Source organism: Lagopus muta, chromosome 6 (genome assembly GCF_023343835.1).
Source record: "Lagopus muta isolate bLagMut1 chromosome 6, bLagMut1 primary, whole genome shotgun sequence".
Taxonomy (NCBI): domain Eukaryota; kingdom Metazoa; phylum Chordata; class Aves; order Galliformes; family Phasianidae; genus Lagopus; species Lagopus muta.
In genome coordinates, this window is record NC_064438.1 from 54,884,286 (window position 1) to 54,908,847 (window position 24,562).

Below are 24,562 nucleotides of genomic sequence, written 5' to 3' on the forward strand. Positions count from 1 at the left end.
CTCAGCTGACAGTGATTTGTGATGAGAAATGAGTCTCAGCTTTGTTTTAAGTGCTGGAGCTGCATCCCCAGGGCTATAGAGGGTTTTTCTGACAGTGGCATCATTTAAACTAAGAATGGAGTTCATGCAGTGTAGTTTGGAGGTTGGGTTCGATGATTGTTTTTTTTTGCTATGTGAACCTATAACTGAAGTACTAAAGGCTCATGCAAATAGCTCTCATGTAATAAGAACATAATTTTATTTTCTAGGAATACGTTTCTAGTCCACAGAGCCAAACACCAGAGGAGACTAGATGGAAGGCTGTGGAAGTGGTCCTCCTCCCTGGGTTTTGTGTTGTTTCCAGGAGGGGAAAGGAGCTCCCACTTCTATTGCTAAGGGATAGAGTCATGCTACTAAGAGGTCATGCAGGTGGCCATACAGAGTGTCCCAAAGCTCCATGTTAGGACTTATACCAAGAGCAGAGAGGCAGGGAGGAAGAAGTGCATTGACCCTCTAAGTCCAAAGTCACTTGGCCCCAGTCCCAGTTAAGACCACGCTGTAGCAAGCACACATCTAATCTCCAAGAGGCCACTCCAGGCCTCCCATTTAACATTTAAAAGTTGTTTCTCTTCTCAGCTCCAGGTCCCCGGAGTGTTCATGTCTCACAGCACAACCAACCACATCCACATTTTTCAGATGTGTATGAACATTAAAAATAACCCCCGGGCTACTCTTCAAACAGGGATGAGATCAAGCCTTCGAACAGCCCATTGTGATTCCGTGTCAATTTGCAGTGATCCTTGGGGGAGAAGAGAAGGGCCGGGATAAGAGGGAAAGGTAATTTGTAATGGGAAAAGTGATGAAACATCCAATCCTCTCCTCACTGTGTAGCACAACAACTCCTCACCTTCTGGAGAGCTGCCTTGCAGGAGGGTGTCTGCAAAAGAGTGGAGGAAATTCCAAGCATGGCTGAGGGAGGGTGGCTGTGCACAAGAGGCAGAGCATGGCCAGGCTGCATGGCTTCAAAGGTGGGACCTTGGGACCTGATGCAGAGCGGCCAGTTGGGGCCTCTTGCACAGCATCATTCCTTTAGCTGATTAGGGAGGAATGCAGCGGGAGAGCCACGCCTGCAGTCCTGGGGAATCCAAAAGGGAGGGGGAAAGAGGAGGAAGATGTTGTGCTGCTTGAAGAGACAACAGGGAGAGGCGTTCCTGATGCGTGGGTTTAATTACAGCTCTATCTGTGTGCTTGGAAAGACAAAGGGAGGCACAAGGGTGCAAGAGGAGAAAGCTGTGGTGTCCTTGAGAAGGTGACCTTGCGCCATGCCTTGGGTCTGGGGGCCAGCAGGGGCTCCTGGCTTTGCACACACCTTGGGGCAAGGGGAGCTGCTCAGGGAGTCCTACCTGCAGGGTTATTGAGCTTGCATTTTTTGGAGTCTCATTTTGCTGTATTGCCAGGATAAATGAGGGGGGAATAGCTGCTGCCCCTCCCGGTACCAAGGGATTTGCAAGTGGATTTCTGGAAGTCAAAAGGAGTTCAAGACCTGGGGTTGTTGTCCAGGCTGGGAAAGATTTCCGATGGGAGCTCACCTTTCACAGTTTACATACCGCTATTTTTTTCAATAATTCTCATTGCCAGATGGATCAGGCTTGAGGAAACCAAATAAAAGCCATTTCTTTATTGGCAGCTGACTTCGGGGCGATGTGAGAGGAGGGAAGAAAGGCTGGGCAACACCACAGGGACTCACGCAAACAGTGAGAAAAGCGAAGGGGCTGCAATTCCCAGTGTCACCCCATGCTCACTTTGGGGTTGCCTGTGCATCTCAGAGAGCAGCCCTGGAGGAAGCACTGCACAGCCCTGCACTGCTTGTTTGTTTAACACAGCGCTCTGCTCACCAAGGGAAGGCTTAGAGGGAGTTTGGCCAAGAGGAAGGGGAATTTTTGGAAGATCCAGAAAGAGGCAGGAAGCTTTCTGGTTTGTTTTTCTTCTTTTTTTTTTTTCTTTTTTTTCCCCCCAATAATTTATTTTTTCATTGATTTTGGCCTGTTAAGTATTCCCTCTCCTCCCACTCTCGGATGTAGATAATAGAAGCAAAGGACAGCAGACGAGAGGGGAAACATCTCTTGACAAGAGAGACAGGGACAGGTCAGGCCCCAAAAATGCCCATTTATCCTGCAAACCAGAAAGAAACCATCCTCTCCTCCACCATCACCTCCTCAGCAAACCCTACCCAAAATGTAACATTCAGCAGTGAGCAGAGGGAAGGCAGATCCATCTCACTGCATTGCACATACCCTCTGCAGCCCTGGCTCCAGCACCTCCTGCTGCTGGCACTATGCACGGATGGGTGCCTGGAGGCACAAGGAGACATGGCTGATGCAAGGAAGCTCTCAGCAGAAGGGCAGGGGAGGACAGGAGAGGACTGCTGAAACGGTTGCATGAGCTCTACCCATCCTCCCTGCTTTCTTCAACTCTTCCCAGTTCTGCCTCCCTTCTGCATGGGGTGAGAGGATGGTGTGCACAGGGAGAAGGCACAGGGGATGAGGAGAACCCAAAAAAGTTTGTGTAGTGACACAGGAACATGCACAGACACAGAGAATGTGTGCTCAATTGCTTTCGGCCAGGGGATTCCTCATGGTAGGTCCTACTGACAGGGCAAAGCTGAGCAGTCCCTCATGCTGGCTGTACAGGAGACTATCTGGACACTTCTGCCATCTGGTGCTGATACAGGTGGCAGTGATAAATTCAGGAACAAGGCTGAATAGGGCAAATTTAGGGGGGTAGCTCAAGCTAACAGGATCACCACCTTTCTTCCGGCTCCTGAAAAGACATTCCATCCTTTTCCTTCATATCTTTCTCTTTGTTCTCCATCCTGCCTCCCTTCCAGCCATCCAGCCACCATTTCTTTCATCTCTCAAGGGCTCTCCAGCTGCAATCACTACCAGAGTCCTTCTCCTCCAGCTTCCATCCTGGCTTTGCTCCAGCTCCCACCCTGCTGTCTCCATTCCCAGAGCCAGTTCCCTTCCTTGCAGGCTGAGGACCAGTTTTCCAGCTGTATCCTCCTGGTTGCTCCAAATTGACCAGCTGTGCTCTGCATTTTCAAGTTTTTGCTCCTTTGCCCTCATGATTTAGATCTCTCCCTGTATTTTTCCATCTTCTCACCCACTCCTTGCACTCCACGCAGCACCCAGAATTATGCTGTGAACAGTGTCAGCTCCCTTCTGAAGCCACCCTTTACCAAGGTGCCTACAAAAGGCATGAATAAGGCTAGTCATGTGCTAAGACCTCTGGCCACACAATTGTTTCTCATTATTTCTTAGCTCTCCTCATTCTGTCTGTCATCATCTGAGGGCTCTTGTCTTCAGCTGCGATGGGGCTGCTTGCTGGCACACAAATATCCTTTCATTTGGAGCAGCCCGTGACGGGGCCTCTTCAGCATTAGAAAAATTGTAGATAAATAGCTCCCAATGCACCTCACCCTTGTGATCACTGCAGGAACACAACTAATTAACAAGCCCATGGCATTCAGATTGTGAATATCGCCAACTTTAGCAAAACATTCTGTTATCCCAGCACTATAGCCAGGACTGGTGGGATTTACCTCCTCAGGCTCTTTCCAGCAGCACTGCCCATGGCCCTCCAAACAGCCATCAGCTGCTTATGGTGCTCTTGGTTGCTATTACAGAGGACAGAGGACAATATGGGCAACATTGGATTCGGCACTAATTTTGATGGATGTGGAGCAATGAAGGTTAATTAAAAGAAAGAGACAGAGGAAAAAATGAGCAGGTTGCATCAGCTGTGTGTCAGAGCACATTTGGCATCAGTTCTCCCTGCCCCATGGCATCTGCAGAGGAGGTAGAATAAAGCCTCTTTCCTAAAATAGCCGAACCACCACGCACAAGACTTATCCAAGTCAGGATCATAGCAAGCACAAATTACTGCACATTGCAAAATATTTTACATTTCATTCTAGGGAGAGGGGGTCAGCCTCCCATCGCTTGATGAGCCATCATGTGCGCCCTGCCAGCAGCTGGAGAGCTAATTACAGCCCCACGCCTGCCCCACGGGTCCTCATTCCTTTTCCCAGGAATGGAAAGAGAGGTCCCTGCTCACACCACTCTCCCAGTTTAAGAATTAGGCTTGGCTGTTCTGTTTTGTTTTTCCTTTCTACATGTACGCAAACATAGAGCTAAAACCTGGGAGTCCATCTGCCAGAAAACAGTTGGAAGTGGTCACTCTATATAAACTCCATTAAAAAGTTAATGGAGTTTACTCCAGTAAAAATGTGTGCTGCCTCTTTGTTAGCTTTTTTTCCAGTTTTATTTCTTGATTGATTTTTCTCCTGGTTTTAAAACCACGTTCTCTGGGACAAGGAGCTTCTTTTAGGCAGCTTTAAGTGGTGCCTCAAGGGCCATGCAGCAGGGACACAGGCAAGCAGAAGTGGGTTTTGAGATCCAGAGGGAAACTGAGAACTCCCTCAGAGGAGTCTGGAGCAGATAGCTTAGGAGAAGAGCAAGTGATGTGGGTGGGGTTCTTTCAGAGGTCCTCAACTTGACAAAAATGTGATAGGTTTCTACAGAATGATAATTGCTGTCCTTTTTGAGACCTGTCACCTCCTGGTGCACCTTCAAGTGCTGCCTCCTGGCATTGTGCCATGCTATCAGCGCTCAAGTGCATGTTCACACAACCCTACAACGTGAGGTTTCCACAATTCTGCCATACAAACTCCTCGACAACAAGTTGCAGTGGACAGATAATCTCATAATATCAGCATTGCAGATGGAGAAAATGGAGTGCTGGGTGTGTAAGGATTCCAGTTCCTGCAACCCATGATCCCACATTGTCACAGTGTGAGGGTTTGGACTACCCAGCAGGTCACGTCCTCCTACCCTGAAGGGCACGCAGAGGCAGAGGCAGCATGGAGGACTGTAGCATGGCAGACAAATTTCAGCCTCAGTCAAAAATCGAGTTGTCCTCCCTAAGAACAAGGCAAGGATCTTGCCTTCCTAGATGGCATCTATAGATGGCAATCAGAATGTGGTTCATTCCATGAGTCCAGCTCCAGGCGAGGTAGGGCCTCCAGGTGCCACAGCCCTCCTGCAGACCTGTGGGTCCAATGCTGCCATTGTGTCTTGATCACCTCCACCATGCACAGCAGAAGCCTCGGTGTATGATAAGAGGCCCTTGGCAATGGATGGTGGAGACCAGAACCAAGCTGTCCCACCTCCCTCCAGGGTCCCAACACAGCCATTATCTTTTCCCTTGTGCTGAGGTCACAGATGAGAGCTCCTGGGATTTCAGACAGGGACCAGCAAGGTGCTCTGTTTAGCTCAGCCACCCTTCAGTACCAGCTCTCTGAAAGACTGGGGCTCTGCATCAGCACGCAGGGTTTTATTTGTGCTAGATGACCGACTCTGAGCCCACCATCCAGACAGGATGGCTAATGTTATTGTTCTGCCTCAGCAGCGTGAGATTGAATTTCTGCACCTCTGTTTCTCTAAGTGCTGCCCATGCTCAGATGCAGAGAGGCCTTTTCCCTTACTCATTACACGCACTTGCAGCCTGCGGTGGCTGCAATCAGAGCAGGTTAAAAGAAATCCCAGCCCCGCTTTCCAAACCTCTACTTTAGGAATCAGAAAGTATTTAGCCTCAGTGGCTATTTCACGCCAGCACCAGAAGCTCACATAGTAGCTATTGATAAAATATTCTGTTAGCACTACAGGGAGCTTTCTCTGATGGCCCAGCTGTGAGAACGTTTTCCAATGTTATGCACTGTGTGCCTATTAGAAATAAATGCGTTTGCTGAATTCTCAAAGAGCTGGCTCAACAATGTTGAGTATGGAATGGAGAGATGCCAACCTGACACAACTTCTGCATCGCTACTTAAGATTTACTTAAGATTTTGAGCACATCGGCTTAAAGGCAAAAGCACTGTTCATCCAGGTTTATGAAGATGATGAAATCCAATTCATATCACTCTTTCCAATAGTAGAAGACCAGGATATTATCAGGTGACCTGACTGCATCCAACTCTCACATTTCCTCCTGGTCTCACTGTGTGCCCCATCCCTTGTGTTCACCATTTCCTTGGTTGTATGCTCCAGTGGCTAATCACTTTACTGTGATAAATGTGCTGCTTAATTCTGTCTTGTGCCTGTCTGCCATCAGCCATAGGTCCTTGCTCTGTCCTTCCCGTTCACAGGGCAGTGACAAAGGACAGCAGGGCCATCTCTTACTTCCCATGTCCTGGGGCATGTCACAGGAGATGATGTACCATCCAACACAAACAACCTCTGCTTTTCTCTGAATCTGTAATGTGACATTCTAATGTACCTTGTAGGAACAGGCCCAGCTTACCAAGCAACCTGGGTCACTGTTATTATCCTAACTACCTCTTATCTAACCTCACATTCCTCTCTCTGACCAAAAAGGTGTTTTAAATATCACAGATTACATGGAGTAAGGCATCAGGGTTACAGTTTTAAAAACATGTTCAGAAGATTTGCCCCTGCTATTCAACTCTTCCCTTTATCTCCCTTAGCCACTGACATTCATCAGTTCTCACAGCCTCTCAGATCTTTCCTGAAAGAGAAAAAATAGGCAAGGAGTGAAGTAGAGTGGGTGAGAAATGCTGGGAATACACATCATCCAATTGTGCTGCAGATCCACTGAGACTCAGGTACATCCCCACTGCTAGCTATAGAATTTCAAATGCAGTGAGTATCGTAGAATCATAGAATCATGGAATGGCTTGGGTTGCAAGGGACCTCAAGGATTATGAAACTCCAACCCCCCCGACACATGCAGGGCCACCAACCTCCACATTTAATACCAGACAAGGCTGCCTATGGCCCCATCCAACCTGCCCTTGAACACCTCCAGGGACGGGGCAGGGACAGGTACCTCACAGCCTCTTAGTCCTGTAGCAATTGGGTATACCCAGCCAGGTAGGATAGGTGGTGGCTTGTCGTGTGGTCCATGGAGCCTTTGAGATTAGCTCCTGTAGATATCCATCCATCCATGATGGATATCTGTCCTTACCTCCTTCCGTGACAGATATCTGTCCCTCCTTCCATCCACAATGGATGTCTAACTCTCTGTCCACTCGTGATGGATGCCCATCCCTCCATCCATGACATGTGGCCATAAGGGTGCAAACAACACAGACAGTGGCACAAGAGGATCTGGGACACAGTGCAGTTGCACTCAGCCCATGCAATAGCAGCTGACACCCAGTGTAACAGCAGCTGAGCTTCCACTGCTGCAGCTCTGCTGTGCTCCTCCGTGCGCACAGGCACGCTCTGTTGGAGGCATAAGAGAGAGTGTCCTTTCAGCCCTATTGCTTCAAAGTGGAGGGATGTTTTTCTGCAAGACTGCCGCAGGGACTTTCAGACAGGCGTCCCATTCATCTGGAGGTCAATTAATGTAGGCACCTTTGGTGGTATTTTCAGAAGCCCCCAGATACCAGAGGGCTTTGAAACACTGCCTCGCAAGCACAGAGCCAGGCTCTGTGAATACCTGGACCCACACAGCAGCACTGAAAGCCAACTAGCTTATGGGCCCCTGGTTTTGACAAACACTCATTTTGCTCTGCTCTCCATATACCACCGCCCTGAAAGAAAGAAGGGCTGGTATAATTGAGGTGCCCTAATTTGCTGGTTGCACTATTACCCATATGCAAAAACTCTACTTTTCTCACAGCCATGGTGTTGAAAGAGCAACACTGTGCAAGAGAGCAGTGGTAGCTGGGGGAGACAAGGACACACTGTAAGGTAAAACCTATTTTTTCTCGCAGCCCAACCCCATTCCTCTGTCCTTTGAAACATCTCTGCTCAGAGTGCCAAAGAGATAGCATCAGAAGAAAACAACTGTCACTTGAATCTCCCGGAGAAAAGGCCAAACCTCCCGCACTCTCTGTACAGTTTACATAGGGGAAAAATGAAATGAAATGAAATAAAAACATGCCTTGACTTGGCAGGTCTCCTCCTATGAACCCAGAAGGATGTTTGACCTTCCAGATGAGCACAGCATTCTCCTGGCACTTCCAGAGAAAAGCTTTGCAGTTCTGGGAAGTCTGGGGAGGGATTCAGAGAGGGCACTGAGCTCTCTCAACAAGCAAACAGGCCAGACTGGGCGACCAGAGGAGCCTAGATGGGTAGAAATGAAACAAGATGTTTTTACCACCCTGGGATTAACCGTGGCTATCAGTGTTTCCTGACAATAACTTGTTTGGATAAGGCTTGTGATTGGGTTGTGTCAGGAGAAGAAGGAAGAGCAGCCGAAGCATTAACACTGTCCTCTTGCCATGCTGGTCCCTTGGAAAGCGCTCCTGGTGCAGACTTGGCAGCAGCCCGCAGGATGCTGAATGAAAGGGACATTTAGAGCTCAGCCTCGGGACAAACGATGCTAATGATAAATCCATCCCCCGGCGCTGCGCGGACACGGATGTCCACAGCTAAAATAAACAAATGGTCCGGGCGAGCTGACAGGCTTGTTTAGATTCTGCTCGGGATAAATCGCAGTGCCCTTTGATCCCGTGATGTTTTTGGCGCCTGTGTTGCTGTCTAGCAGCAGGGTATATTTTTCTGTCCCGAGAAGCAAGTGGATGCAGCTGCCTATAGCTGATTTATAGTAGGAAGCGATTCACAGGAAATCAAAGCTTCTCACACAGTCAGAATTTTCACCTCCACCATCGATGCAATGATTAGAGCTCTAGGGACTTTGGTGAGGAAGATCAGCAAAGCGTTTTGTGCTTAGCATAAATCATTTTCTGCTGTAACTCACGAAGCTTGCTCGCAGTGGGCTGCACCTGCCTGTACATCCTGGTGCACAGGCACTGACAGCAAGTTGGTTCAATCTCAATCCAGAGGTATGAAATCCACATTTCTGTGCTCGCTGCAGCAATGTGCTGGGCAGCAAAATGAAGGCAATATGCAAGAATACCAAATACCATACCAAAATGTGCTTATCACACACGCACTGCATTACCAGACATGTAATTTAAGAGCTGGTTACTGCTTGCAGTTTCTGATAACTGCTCACATCAGCTCAGAAGTTGATGAAGCACGTGTTTATTACTGCAAAAACTTGAAACCCCATGGGACACTCAGCAAATATCTCCGTGCCTCTAAGAGAAGATTTGGCTCCTGTTGCATCCACTGTGAGTGCAAAGCTGAGTGAAACGAGGAGGATTTGCCATCAGCATAATCAGAAACATGGCAAAAGGGAAGGATGGGATTAAGGCTTGGCTGCTGGTAAGCATATGTCACTTCAATTAATCGTGCGGAAATTTCTACGCTCGAGATAGCGATAAAAATCAAATAAAAGAAGTGTGAAAACTCAGCTCTGGAGTACACGCCTGGCTAGTTAAATATAGAGGTGTTTGTATGCATACACACAGGTCCACGCTGAATGATTATTAATATAAATAAAGGTTCAGGTCTTCGGGTTAGAAAAGCCAATTAAAGCCCCAGGCTCCTCCTTGCTTTCCCAAGATCTGGCTCCTGGGGTGAGTTTTCAGCCACTCTGACATCTCCACACTCCCCAAGCTTGAACAGTGCCAGTGTTCAGGCATTTATCTCTATTAACCCATGACCTTGCACAGCTCACTTCTGCACAGCTTGACCCATGCAAAGCCGCTGACCTGCTGTTCTTGGATCACTTTGGGTTTTCCCCTCTGTTTCATCCCCCTGGTTTCAGGAGGGGTGTCTAAAACCTGGGGAGAAGCTCTATTTGGAGGAGTTGTTCCTAAAAATTGCATTCTGAGACCTACAGTCCTCTGGGCCCATGATAGACTGCAAAGGAGGGACTTGCAGAAGCTGAGAGGTTGCAGAACTCTCTTATCATGAAGAGAAAAGGCTGGGTAAGCAACAAGTATGCCAACCCTGCAGCAAATGCATTGTCGGGGGCATGAGAGCACACACACAGGCATCAGAGTAGGGGGCACTTATAGCCACATCCCTGGCATGGACTTGATACCTCTGAAAAGCAGGAAATTACTTAGCTGGTCAAGCCGCACCACCATCGTGCATTTTATTCTCTGGATCAGGCATAAGCCAAACCCCTGCCCAGCAGGATCACAAGACATTCACAAGGCCAAAGATGCCCAAACCACAGCTGTTGTGCAGGCAGACTGGGGCATGCTATATAGCAATCCATTGCTCTGCACCCATTGGTCCTACATGCACACCCAGAAGAACTCCTTGTAGATCCAGGAGAAGAATCCAACAATCTAAGCACAGGGAAACAGAAGCAGCTGTTTTAATCTTTTTGCAGAGAAGGCAGGATCTGACCATACCTGAAAGCAGAGGAGGCTGTGGGAAGTTCCAAGAACTGCAATGTGCTCCATCCTCTGGGCACTTAGTGGCTTGCTCTAATCAGTGCAGCTCGCCAATTTCTCTTTTATTTTTGCAAACCACTTTCTTTGTAGTGCATATTTGGTTTGGGATTTTTTTTTTTTTTTTAAAGATTGCAGTAAGTTACATTTGTTGGCATTTGCAGCAAGGATTCAAACTAACCCAGCAAGCCAGGATATTTCTCCAGGAAAAGAATGACAGTGATACAAGAAATCTTACCCCTGTGCTTTGCCTTTCATCAACGTGAAACCAAAATTCTTACACCCTGGGCTAATTCCAGAAGAGAAAATTGCAGCAGAATGACTTTTTCACAACTTGGAATAACTGCATGTAAAAAGATTCACTTGCCTTCCTACCCTGGGATGCCTTCTTATTTGGAGTGGTTAGCAGGAAGTCTTTCCCCTAGAAAGATCAGTTGGTCTTTTTCCCCCAGTCCATTTTCCTCCCACTGGCAATATTGTCTTTCAAAACATATGACATGTTTATTTGATTTTCCTTTATTTTAACTGGAAATTTGATCTCTTTCATGATTGGGTGGGATGCATTTAATTAATTAAAAAGCAAAAACAACCTTTCTTATGCCATATTCTCAACCATTATGCCATATTTCTCAACCATTCTTATGCCTTTTTAAACAGTGCTATAGTGGTCAGATCAGAAAAGCACGAGCCCTGAGCCAACAGTGTGCCTTGTGGCCAAGAAGGCCAATGGGATCTTGGGATGCATTATAAAGAGCGTGGTCAGCACGCTCCTTAGGGAGAAAGGGAGGTGACCCAGAGAGGTTGTGGAGCCTCCTTGACTGGAGATGTTCAGAACCCACCTGTGCAACCTACCCTGCCAGGGGTAGGGAACTGCATTAGCAGGGGTTTGGACTGGATGATCTCCAGAGGTCCCTTCCAGCCCTTGCGGTTCTGTGATTTTTTAGGGCAGAAAAAAGTATGGATTTTGGTTTTATACATCAACACATATTTCTCTTCTGAAATTCATGGTAAGGTTGCCAGCATGAGCCTAGAATGGGGATAGGAAACGAACAGTCAACTGTTCTTCCAGAACTCTTCTGGCCTTGTTCTGATCAGCAGATGTGGATCCCTATTCTTCGGCATAGCTCCATAATTAAAGAGGACATAACAACTGCAAAATATAGCCCTGAGACTCCACCCAGTTCTCACAGACATGCCCAAATACACGTATTTACCAAATAACAGTTCTTTATTTTACATCTCTCTTCCATGCCAGTACTGAAGCAGACACGCATGTCAGTTCAGCCTCCATAGGAAAAGCTCCCTAAAACCTACTCAGTCAAAAACATGGTATCCCATGTGAGACTATGTGAAACCAATTTAGGTGTCTGCATGTGAGCTAGGTCTCTAAACTCCTGTTATCACATCTGAAATATTAGAAAAACCTATAATAGGTTGATATACATTAAAATATAAGGTAACATTGCCAAGTGAGACAAGGATAAGGACAGCTAATCATCCATTGTCATCTCCAAATAGTGGAAGAGCATCAGGTAGACACCAATAATTCAAAAAGTTCAAGACAGAACACCAAATAATAACTAGAATTGTTGAACCAGAAGGATTTCCTCTACTTTATCTACTATTTTAATACGTTTTAACACACATTTCAGAAAAAAAAAACAAACAACTCTCCGATATTTGGAAGATTTTAAGAGACCTTATATTGCAACCTGAAATCCTTCAGCCTGTACCTAAGAGACAAGACTATTGAAGAGGTTAAGTTCTTGGTAGGTAAAGTTCTTAGCAAGCAATCTTTTCTCACTGAGTTGGCCTCTTCAGGTTTCTATTTCTGCTGCTAATGAGGTTCCCACAATCTCCAGGAAGCTGGTCTGAGTTCTAATTAAACAAGACTTGAGGAACTGTTCTGCCAAAGTAAGCGCTGGATCTGCCCACCCTGTTGACTGAGTAATGCAGCCTGGATACATGCAGGCTGAAAATGTAAATCCTATATTGACATGGAGAGTCATATTCTCCAGTGAGGGTGCTTTCTACAGCTGCAGCATTTATTAAAATTTTGCCATCATCCAAAAACAACACTCATAACTTGAAAAGTCCCCAAGGCTGGAGAGTCTTCCAGGACTCTTCTGGCCATGTTCTGATCAGAGGTCTGGGTTCATTTGACCTCTTGAACATGGTCCCAGACATTAAGGAACAGGACCCTGAAAAAATACAGCCTTGGATTCCATCCAGTCCTTTACATAAAGTACACACGCACTTAGGTTTACTGGTATTAGAACATCCTCATGAAGCTGCAGAATTCCAAAAGCAGCCATGGCATAAGAATGAGGACTGAAAATGCCTTTTTGGCCTTAGGTACAACATGTCTCCATGAATTTTCCAGTTCTATTTAATACTTAGTATATGCATTTAGTTATTATCAAAACTACTTTAATAGGCGAATTCCTAAATGCTTTCATTCTCTCTAAATCAAAATGTCAAGCTATCCATTTGATGGAAGTTGAAATTGTGCCTTCCCTGTGAGTATCACTGTAAGAAAAGGAGATTGTTAAAAAATACAAAACCAGCTTCTGTTGGATTCCCATCGCACACAGATTTTTATTGTCTTTTTTTTGTGTGCTGAGTCCTGAGGAGGGCCAGCAAAGAGCAGTGGTGTAAATTTGCAAGGATGTAGCAGAGACAAGATAAGTGTCCGTCCCCAGCCAATACAAACCATGCAGTCTGTGAGCACTCAGGCATGTAACAGTGCATGCAGACCCTGGCCAGACAAAGGATTCCCAGCCAGTGCTCTCAGACAGTCCCATAGTCCCCAGCCACTCCATCCAAACAGAGGAGAAGCAATCTCCACACAGCCTGAGACATAAGAAAACAGCCTGTGCATGTATATTGAAGGAATATGTTCATATTCAAGCCAGCCAACACCAAAGATGGTGGAGAACATTCAGCTTCCTTGAGCTCTTCCATGGAACACACCACTTGCCCATGCCCATGGTACATGGCTGGGAGCACGTTTGTCCCAGAAGGGGCTGATACAGGATAGAAGAAAGGAGGAGAAAGTTCACATTCTCTTCTCTGTACCTGCCTCAGATTATGTTTTCTCATGAAGGGCACTGCCAGATGGCCTGTGCTTATATAGGCCTGCATGAGCTGATAACAGGAGAGGACTTTCAGGCTCAAATCAGGAGCTATGCATAGCACAGTAAAACTGGAAAAAACCTGGAAATATTCCTTTTTTCTCGCAAAATATTTTAAAGGCTTTTTGGTGATAAAGCAGTGTTATCACAGGAACTGAGAGCCTGTGAGGAAACATTAACAATAAATATGGTCAGATCAGCAAGATGGTGTGAGCAAGGAGCTGCTGCACTGCATGGGTTGCTGCTTGCTCCTAATGCACATCAAAGCAGATGCATAGAATGGGACCAGGGAAGCAAATTGATGGCATTAGCAAGATGCAGGTCTGGAAATACCCTGCTCCAAACCAGCAGCAATCAGGGAGCCAAGAGGCACAACACTGAGTGTGGAGAAGGGCAGACTGCTAACCCAGTTTCTCCACAGCCTTCATAGTCCCAGTCCAAGCTCCTCTGGCATAGGTGGATGGACTCCCATCGACTTTTTCAGGGCTTCAATTCAGCCTTTTAGGAACCAAGACAAAAGAGCAAGAGCTGGTCTTTAATTGATGACTCATCCATCAGCACAGCTCAAACTCATTTTGACAAGAAGAGGGAAAAACCCACAAATTAAGTGACCATCGCCTGCCTTCCCCTTTCTTGCTGATTGTAAAGGAGAACTTTTGACCTTTCTGGCTCATACACCATGGCTTGGCAGGAGCCGGTTGCTCACCCCAGCTGAACCATGCCATGCATGTATCCCTACACAAGAGGTGCCTTTCACGTGCTAAATGATCCTTCTCTCTCTGCTTTGCTCCATCACAGCCCTATAGGGACAGACAATGGCACAGCTCCCTGGTGGAGACTCTCATTAGGAGCCTCTGGTTAGGGATGAAAGACTGGCTAGATCATCCTGCTGTCATTTGTGCTTCATGCTGATTTCCAGAAGAGGCTGGTGGGAAGCACAAGTGTTCTCCTGTGGGGATTTTTACCTCCAGGTGAGATGACCAGCAGCAGATAAACTTGCATAGAGCTTGGTTAGGATGCTGGCAGTGGGGTCTGAGAGCAATAAAAGACTGCATGGGATTGCACCTTTAGTGGGAGTCCAGAATCCTGCAGACAGGTCAGGAATTTTGAGAGCACTTCAAGGTCTCAGAGCACACCTTGAAAACTTCAAGCCCTTCCTAAATTAGAAGGATTAATTGAATGCAAGGATAGGCCCTCTGCAAACTTCCCCAGCAGAATGAAGGGTGACAGTTTCTGGGTTAAGGGGTTTGGGTTGCAAACCACTGGGTACCTTTGGGATACATGCATGGAGACATAGCTCCTTGGTACAGGAGTGGGCTCTTCCTCCAATAGAGTCTATTTCTAAGTAGGCATTCCTCCAACCCTACACCAAAATATTGTCCAGAGGTGGCATTTCCTGCCCTGATATATAATCCCCTTGCCTCACCAGGAGCACATAAATTGTTGAATAGAGGCTGCTAACCATGTGCAGTTATTGTGTCTGGTTTTAATTCAGGGATGAACCATAGAAAGGGGCAAATACCATCACAAAACCCATAGATTTAACACCTTGATCTGGTTCTTGGTCTGCCTTTCAGCCAAATCTGGAGAAAGAATAAGCTGCAGGTGATTCTGAACAAGCATTTTGCTGAACAAGCAAATAGGATATATATTGCAGGTCCCTTGGAGACCAGTGCCATGCTCCTGCCTTGGAGTGGGGAGATGCTGACAAGTCCTTGCTCTTGAAAAGATGGAACTGCCCAAGCAGCTCAGCCTTCTGTATCTGTGGACATGTCATTGTAGCTCAGTAATTAAAACAAAGCCCTGTGCTACCATATTCAGTTCTATTTTCCAACAACTGCCAGGGGTTAGGATTTACTGACAGCTCACCACCATCAAGAACAGCTTTCACCTTAGATTTTAAGCATCTGAGAGGTATTTGGTACCTCATTCTAGGTTCTCTCCCAGAACCCCATGCACCTAGAAAGAGAAACATCTGTTCCTCAGGACTTTCCTTGCTGTCATATGGTCCTTGCTAAGTGCCTGTCCCCAGGCACAGCCAGGATCCACACTGATAAAAAGGAGAGGGGTGGGAGCCCAGCTGGGCAGCAAGCCTGGCCAGCTGCAGGCACCAGGAGATGAAAGGCACATGTATTTTGCCAGGTGATCCCAATAGCATCTCAAAGCCCCGGCTCTCTCACTCTGGCTTTAGCCCCAAACCAAACAAACTGGTGCCAGTTTGAGGGCTGACTGATTTGAGCCTCTTGTTGTGTTTTCACAGTTAGCAGTTGACAGGAATTCAAAGGGAAAGAAAGAAAAAAAAAAAAATAGTAATAGCAAATTGATAAGATTCCTGACAGCTTTCTGGGGCTTGAGTCCCAGGGAAAGCAGGGCTGGTCCAGCACCAGAACATCAAAGTGAAGAGCGAGGGGAGCCATCCCAGCTGGAGCCAGTGAGATAGCTGCCTGCTTGTTCTGTTTGCCTGTGGATAAGGGCACATCTGGGGACATTTGGAACCCCTGGGGCTGGAGCATCATCCAGCAACCCCCAGGTCAGCAGCAAAGGGGCTTGAGGTCAAGAGGATTAGCGTGTATGGTGAGTGTGGGTTGATGGTTGGACTGGGTAATCTTAGTGGTCTTTTCCAACCTTAACGGTTCTATGATTCTCTGTGCATTTGCTCCAGGAGATTTTCTCCCCATCCAGCTCTGTAGTTCCATAGCCAGGAGATTAATCTTCCTTGCATCAGATCTGAGGAAAGACTTATGTTCTCAAACACTTGTCTCTGCCCCATCCCCCACACAGTTACATGATATAAGTGAAATCCAGGCTTCTCTGGCAAGCCTGGTCTCAATCACAGCTTTTGAGAACAGGAGAAAAGCTGGATTAAGGAGAGCATTCACCACACAGCTTGGCAGGGTCACTCAGTGCTGGAGGCAGCAGTGCTCTGGCACCTGCCAGGTGCCCAGGGGGAACAGACAAGTGGATGGATAGCCAGAAAAGGGGCAAGGAGCTAGACAAGGATCTCTGAAGCTGGCTACCTGCAAAGGCTGAGATGCACACAGCACATCGCTTTCCTGCGATGGCAAACAGTGCTGGCTGCAGGACAGGGATTAATATTGGCATTGGACTCTGGAAATCCCTGTGGGTGTTCTGGCTGATGGCAGTCACTCTGATAAGGTGTGAAGAAAGAGGTCTGCTGGGCAGATGGGCTCTTACCATCTCCTGCCCTGTCTTCAAGGTAGATCAGCTTCAATAGCATCTTTAGGATGAGAAATTCTGCCTGTGTCTTCCTTGCCTATCCCTCTCATCCAGACCAATCTGCTTTGGGCAGAAAAGGGATTCACTGTATAGCTTAAATAGCTTAATCCTGAAGCTTCACGAGTTGTTAAGAGAAGAATGCTGTCAGAAAGAAAAGTGGAAAAGCTGAACCAAATCGACCTCAGATAACAGAGGGGAGTAAAAAACTCTGTGTTACAAAAGAACACTGTGTGACTCCTAAGCCCAGCTTTGTTTCCTCAGGATGCTGCAGGGCTGTAGCCTCACACACATTCATGGCACCACATTCAGGCAGCCTCTTGTTCAGACCATGGCTGAGCCAAGCTCCATTGGATCTCCAGGGCTCAGACCTACAGAGATGGCCAAGAGTCACCAGCTCTGCTCTACGTAGGAAGAGAAGAAGGAAAGATGTTCTTGAACATCTCCAGGGCCAGTGACACCATCACCCCCCTGGGCAGCCTGTGCCAGTGCATCACCACTCCTTCTGGGAAGGTATGTTTCCTGAAGTCCAGCCTGAACCTCTTCTGGTTCAACTTAAAGCCATACCTCTTGCCCTACTCTCTCATTCTCAGCTGAAGGGGATGTGTCCTTTCATGACAGTTTGTTGCCTATCAAGAACTGGGGACATCTCTCCCCTCAACGCTAGTGAGGCGTGCAGGTTTCTGGTGTGTTCGTGCAGCATGTCCCCAGCCTGTCTTCCTGTCAATCTGCACAGACACAACCAGAGTCTGGGGATGCATGCCACCCACAGCAGAACAGCACGTTTCAGACCATGCCCTATTAAAAAGATCAGCAGTACAACGCAGAAAACAATTAAAAACTGACAATGACAGATGAGTTCATTCCATCCAGGCTGGAAACACTGCTCGCGCTTCCCAGGGCTGATGTCTGCCCTGGGGACCTCACCTCTCACTCCCACAGTACTCATGTTGTGCTCTTTGTCCATCCTATGGGACAGCACACTTGCACTCAGGAGCGCAGGCTGTCAGCACGGAGCAGAATTGCTTTGACTTTACTGAGAGGGAGCACAAACATGACCTGCTCGTGCAGCCAGCAGGAAGGCATCCCTTTTTGTTTCCTAAAAATTATTGTCATCCTGCACCATCTGATTGCAAGTGTTGTTCCGCATGGAGAGCCAGCCCAAATCCAACTGTTAGCCCCGTAAATATTCCTGATGGCTTGCTTCAGTGCAAACCTCCTCAAGCCATTGCCCTCCCCAGCAGCAGACTCAGTGGCGACGTGCAGGGCAGCCTGAGCCAGAGCCTCCTGCCACAGTCAGCAAACAAGCGTGTTTTATATTAGGCACATTAAGAGGGAACAGTCCTGTTGCAAGGAATATTAAATTAAAGGAAAACAGCCAGGAGAAGGATTCAGTTCTGGTTGTACACAGAGGAACACAGGACCAGCTCTAGATTTGAAGCATGTGGCGGCCCATTGTAATTTCCTCGGTCCGTTTGAGCTGTCTAAAATTACAGTCACAGTTACAGCCGTGTTTCAGAACTCCAAACTCACTCTTATGTTATCTCCTCCACCACTCGGGGCAGTTGTGTTATGCCATAAAGTCCTTTATGCCGTGACTGTGAAAAGGAAAATCCTCTGTGCTCCCAGGCAGTTTGAAGGAACAGCACAGCCTCCGAGGTCTGTAAGGTCCCTCGCTTATGGCACAGCATCAGCAATGCAAACCTTGCACCCCAGTACACCTGCCCTACTTCCTCACCTGGGCAGACCCTGACAGCATCACAGTCACTCTCCTTCTCCAGTTAATCCTCCCCAACCTCACAGGCCTTTTACAACACATTTTCTCTTTCCCTCCAGTCCCTATCCTCCTCCTGTCATCCTGAAACACTCGTATAAAGCATGAGATTCCCCAGGTAGGATTCAGAAATACCAATAGGAAATGCACAAACATCAGCCCTTCTCCATCCTTCCCTCACTCTGTGGGATAGCTCAGCCATAAGCAGTGCTCAGGACTTGTGCAGAGCCTCTTGTAGTGTGAGCAACAACCCCTGGCAGCAGCAAGGGAACCAAAAAGCTGAAAGCAACACTGAGGAAAAAACAAGATTTTCAGGATATTTTAAGGCTGATCCCATGGAAAGAGCGGAACCACCAGCAGAACAAGCTGCACGAGAGCTGTAACTCATCACATCCAGCATGCAGGTTTCCAGATAAAAACTTCCAGGGCTCATGATGCATGTATGCAAACACCACACAGATTTCAATGGAGAAAACAGAATCACAGAATCATTTGAGTTGGAATGAACCTTCAAAGGCCATCAGGTCCAACCACTCTGCAGTGAACAGGGACACCCACAGCGCCATCGGGTGCTCAGAGCCCATCCAGCCTGACCTTGGGTGTCTGCAGGGATGGGACATCTACCACCTCTCTAGGAAACATTGCAAATTAAAATGCTCTTGAACACTTTTCAGGCCCTTTGAGCTGACACAGGAAAGGAGATGGTGATAAAAGAGCAATGCACTATCGGGGTGAGGGCTCAAGAGATGCTGCCCTTTAGCCCAGCACTGGTCTTGTGCTTGTATAGTTCCTGTCTGTAAAATAAATGAGTTCATGATGACAGCTTAAATAAAGGTTTTTACTTGTGCTGGGACAGGTGAGACAATTACTATCACTCTGCTGAATGAAGGTGCTCAGTTAAGCCAAAGCATTACTTGGTCAGGTTGCCATTCCACACGTGCAATGCCTCTCAAAGCAGACTCCAACACTGCAGGAGCCCTTCTGCCTGCTTGTGTCTATGTGTGGACATAGCTAAGGCCACAGCTAAGGCTAAGGCTAATGTGTGGGCATAAGCTAAGGTCAAGGAAATTCTGTACCCCTTTTGTGTTGTGTGGAGCAGATAGAAACTAGAATGACTCCTCTGGACCTTGTCTGAATGCAAGGTGGGCCCAGGGCTGCAGCAATTAGATCTAAACCATATTCTTTGAGAGGCTTAACAGCTCCGGATGGAGTAGTTGGCTCCCTGTAAAAATAGAGCCAGAGGAACACTTCTCTTCCTCCAGGGGTTTTGTTTTGTTTTCAAAACTGATGTTTAGATCCAAAGAACTGGCTTGGCCTTTACTCTTCTGCTAACAGCATTCACTGTGAGATGTACAGCATGCCAGAGAGCTCTAATGCCTTGCAGATCTGGGTTGTGTCATTCTGCAGTGTTATTTATACAAAACTATTTAAAAATGCAGGGTAGAACTTGCTGAAGTGTGTGGAAGACTCATTTTATCTAATTTTATTCACCTTAAATAGGCACTGAGCTTAAAGATGACTCTCTTCATGGTTCTTCTGTAGTCCATAGCAGAGAGTATCACCTCTAGGAGGTAAGGTGCCCTTCCTACTGTGGACATCCATCCTGGGAAGAGGAAAACCAACTTCTAGAGGTGTATTCCTCTCCACCAATCACAAAAACAGCTCTTAGAAGTTGCTTAGAATAGAATAATAGGATCATTAAGGTTGGAAAGATCCCTGAGATCATCTAGTCCAATCCAAACCATCCCCACCATTCTGTGGCACTGAATTGCCTCCAGGCCTCCCTATGGGAGCTCAGGAGTTACTCCTCTCTCCCCATCTGGTGTTTCTGTGGAAAAGAAATTCGACTAAAAGCAAGATAAAGCTGTCAAGAGGCTTTCAAGAAGTCCCTCGCCCTCCGCAGGATGCGCACTGGCATCCTTGACAGAAATAAGCTGAAAATGAAGTGAAAGCAGCCCACCAGGAAATCACCGCAGTGGTGCCCGATGCCATACAACAGCTCCAAATACCTGGCCTCATTAGCATCAAAGACCACACGCCCAGAGGCAGATCATTTGCCCTTCATTAGGGCTGGGATTACACCAAGACTGTCTCATTAGATCTCAAACTCCACCAGATCAAGCTGGCCTGCCTGCCCCTGCACAGCAGTGAAAGTGTCCTCTTCATCTTCAGAGCTGGCTGTGCAAGACCCTCAGTGGCCTGACAGTAGTTTCCTCTGTCAGCAAAATCCCAAAGAAAAAAAAAAATAGAAAAAGAAAACAAGAAAGCTGCAGGGGGAGCAAAAAGAAACGAGCTGAATAATCAGCTGCAATTCAAAGCAGGGAGGAGATCTGCTTTATAACTCTGATTTACCCACTGCATCGCAAAGCTTTCTGCTCTGCAAATCCCATCCTGATGGGCAACGAGTAAATAAATACTCCCTAAGATGAACTGAAAAAAATCAGTCTCTGCTGAACACTCTCATTTTCTGCAAGGTCTTTCAAATCACACCAGCAAAGCTGAAATTATCTTTATTAGGAAAAGGTTGCCCAGTGAAGCTGTGGATGCCCCCTCCCTGGAGGCATTCAAGGCCAGGCTGGATGGGCTGTGAGCAACCTGGTCTAGAGGGAGATGTCCCTGCCTATAACAAGGGGCTGGAACTGGGTGATCTTAAAGATCCTTTCCAGCCCAAACCATTTGCAGCAATTGGACAGATTGATATGATGGGAAAGGCATTACTACAAAGGTGTGATGAGGGAAGGACCAGTATAGAATAGGTGCAACAGAAAGCAGCTATAAAGAAAGGGAAGAAGATTGCTTACCTGTATCAGATGATTCTGGGTTTGCAGAAGAAAACTTCACCAAGGAAGGATCTCCAGAAAAAGATTCTTCCCTAGGGGCAGTCAGCCCTTAAATGGGGTCTAAGAGACATGCAGCTAAGCTCCACTCCTTCTGGTCACACAGCTGAATTGCCTTCAGCTGCGCTCTCGGGTGTGACCCAGTCCTTTCCCCAGGTGCTCAATCAGTGGTTCAGGCCGTGACTCAACAGTTCCCATACACCATTCTATAACTATTAGGATAATGGCCTGGCTGTAGACTGTTTAGTCTGTCATCTGCAAAATGAAGAATGGCCAGTGGAGATGAAGCTACCCAATGTCCATCTGTGAGCCAGGTGGGAGCCCTTTCAGCCACGTGCTGCCCAAAAAGGCTGACAATGTCATACAAGAGGCTGCTCTCAGCACCCCAAACCTTTCCCTTCTCACAGCCCCCCATCCCAGAAGAAAGTATGAAGTGTGAATTAAAATCATAGAATCATTCCAATTGGAAAGGACCACTAATATCATCTAGTCCGACCATTGATCCATTATCACATTACTGCAAACCAAAGAAAATCTCACTTTAGAGGCAACATGCTTGGAAAAAGGAATACAAATAATAATCAAGGGGCAGCGCTTGCAAAACAGTCTTGAAAGGCTGCACTGCTTGCTAATGCTGAGCATTTCTACCTCCCCGTCAGAGCAGGGAGGGAGGGAGCAGCTGAAGGTCAGTGCTGAGTTGAGGAGCAGCAGCCAGAGCTCTTTGTACTTGAAAAAAGGCTTGGCAAATGTTTGGGAAATCAAGATTTTTGTCAGGCTTTGCAAGCTATTTTTGTTCCTCTTGTTGCTGGGCATGATGGAGACAAAATAATAGAGGCTGTGGGGAGAGGGACGGCTGTAATATAACCCCAGGACCTATGTCCTCTCCAAGGCTCAGATGGATGGATGACCTGCAGATATGGCTCGCTGGCTTGTACACTGTGTGACATACCATCCACTGCTTCCCATTTCCTCTCTGCCTTTTGTTTGTTTTTAAAGCAATCTCCTTGGGCTATGTTTTTGCTCTTTTTCCCCTATTTCAAAGATTTTCAGTCTGTTGGATTTTTTGTCTCTGCTCTGAAGACCTGTATTGTACTGAGGGGGAGCTGAAGGCACAGGAGCTGTCAGCATGATCTGAAGCAATCCGGAAAATCTCCCATCTACACTTGTTACTTTCAGATCATGGAATCATAGAATCACTAAGGTTGGAAATGACCTCTAAGATCCCCAAGTCCAATCACAGCCCACCCCCACTATGCCCACTGACCACATCCCTCATTGCCACATCTCCTTCATTCTTGAACATCTCCAAGGGACGGTGATCCTACCAGTCCCTGGGCAGCCTGTGCCAATTATTTCTGCTCATCAAAATGCTCCAGAGGGTTGTTCTGCATCCCTCCCTTGGGCAGAGAAGTTTATGCCATGATCCTAATCCCACTGCAGCCACAGCAAGGCAGCTTGGGTTAAATGGTTTGAAGATCTGATGATTGCAAACCTGATGGCCTAAGGCCGTGCTCAGCATGAGTCTGGTGTTTTCCATCTGCTCCAGGTGAAGCTGCACAAGGGCTGGTGGCATTCTTTAAAACGCCATTGTGTTGCACACTCACAGATCTACAAGCTCTGATCTGCTAGGACCAAGCAAGAGTGGCTTTGTCTGGTGACATTTGTCTCTTTTTCTGTTGTTATGCCTGATGACCACATGGGAACAGGCAGAACTGACCAGGGCGGTGCTGATCTCCTGCAGACCCTAAGCTGAAAGCAAAAGGAAAGAGAAGATCTTTCTGCAACGTGCATCCACTGTTTCCAGACCATCTCCTCTGCTGGCTTCACATTACCCACAGGAATTGCTCATCATTAAATAGAGATGAATAATAACTAGTCGGGTGGTTTTCTTTTTTGTCATTTTTTTCCTTTTTAATCCATTGCACAAGCACAGTCTGGAGAACATTTCCTGCAGCTGCCTGTGTGTCACCCATCCATTTTCTTGGGGCCCTGCAAACAATGGGGGATGGCATTTGCCACACCATCTGTTTGGGACTGCAGGACATCCAGGCTCTGCTCCACCTACCTGGTACTCGTGGTGGTGACTGAAACCCACCAGGGTCTGCTTTCCAAGGCTCCTACACGAGGCCTCATCAGGGAGCTAATAAAATAATCGATGCTGTGGAGAACGCCCTTAAGTAACTGATAACAAGGGTCCTCCAGGTGGCAGCTGGCCCTGACAAGTAATAATCTCCTGGCCGAGAGAAAATTGCCGCAGTGCAGCTCACTGTCAAAGATGTCTGCTGTGTGTGATGGATATCACGGGGATGTCTCTCTCCATCTCCTGCTTTACAGTAGGGAGTGTATCCACTCTGTTGGAGAGCCTCTCTGCTCCCCAATTACATCCACCCCAACTAAATAATTTCAGAGATTGCTCCCCAGCTGCTACCTACCCTGAGCTCAACAAACAAAAGTAATGATCACTGCGCCTTGTTTCATTACGGGTCTGCTGAGCTCAGAGACCTCAAAATGCCACCTTGCAAATATTAATTCATGACGCTCTGCATTTGCCTCTGGTGTCAAGGAAACATTCGCAACCATTTTCAGCTAATCATAAAAACAGAGGCTGTTCTTCACTATTGCCCTCATAAAAAGCACTCGGAAAAAGTTGGCTACGTCATGGGCTGCATTCATTGCAAATGTTGTCTTTATTTTTTTTTTTTTTTAAGCATAACAATTCCCTCTTATTTTTGTGCCCACTATAAATCAACTCTTTTTGGAAACCAGACAAAAAGCCATCACACTGGTTTAGTCTCCAGGGTTTTCTTTTGTTTATCCACAGGTCTAGATAAACCATTGGTACTAATGAGGGCTAAACACAACAAACTAGAGCAAAGCAGTTCACCTGTTTCAATTAATTTATCCCTGAATGCTGTTTGTGGCTCCTGCAGTTGCAGGGCACCTCTGCACAATAACCTTCAGTCTGCACGCTGCACCTGCCCCCGGGTCCAACACCTTAGGCAACCCTGACCCCAAAGATTTAACCCAAATTCCGAGGGCAAAGGGGGCAATTTCACCCTTAGCTGAAACATCTGGAATGCATCAAGCTGCCAGTGGTCCCCTTGCACTTATAGCCCAAAGTGCTACATGTGAGCATGGAGTTAGAGACCAGCTCAAGAAAAGCTCTTAAACTTGAGCTTAATTTTAAGTTAACTTTCTGCCAAGTATTGTGCTGAGGAGGGGTGGGTGCTTGCATGCCCTGCTAATAGGAACCACATGTGTGCAG

General features: G+C 47.1%; 1 protein-coding gene across 3 annotated transcripts in view; it reads right to left on the bottom strand.

Annotated features, from left to right (window-relative positions):
* LOC125694837 (inositol 1,4,5-trisphosphate receptor-interacting protein-like 1) overlaps positions 1 to 24,562 on the bottom strand; it is a 116,876-nt gene that overhangs the window by 87,836 nt on the left and 4,478 nt on the right. For 2 of the 3 annotated variants that reach the window (XM_048948617.1, XM_048948618.1), the window contains exon 1: positions 21,262 to 21,914. The exons of the other annotated variant lie outside the window; for it this stretch is intronic. The gene's annotated coding sequence lies outside the window, so the exon portion shown is untranslated. Of the gene's footprint in view, positions 1 to 21,261; positions 21,915 to 24,562 lie in introns of those variants that run through there. 3 annotated transcript variants of the gene reach the window in all.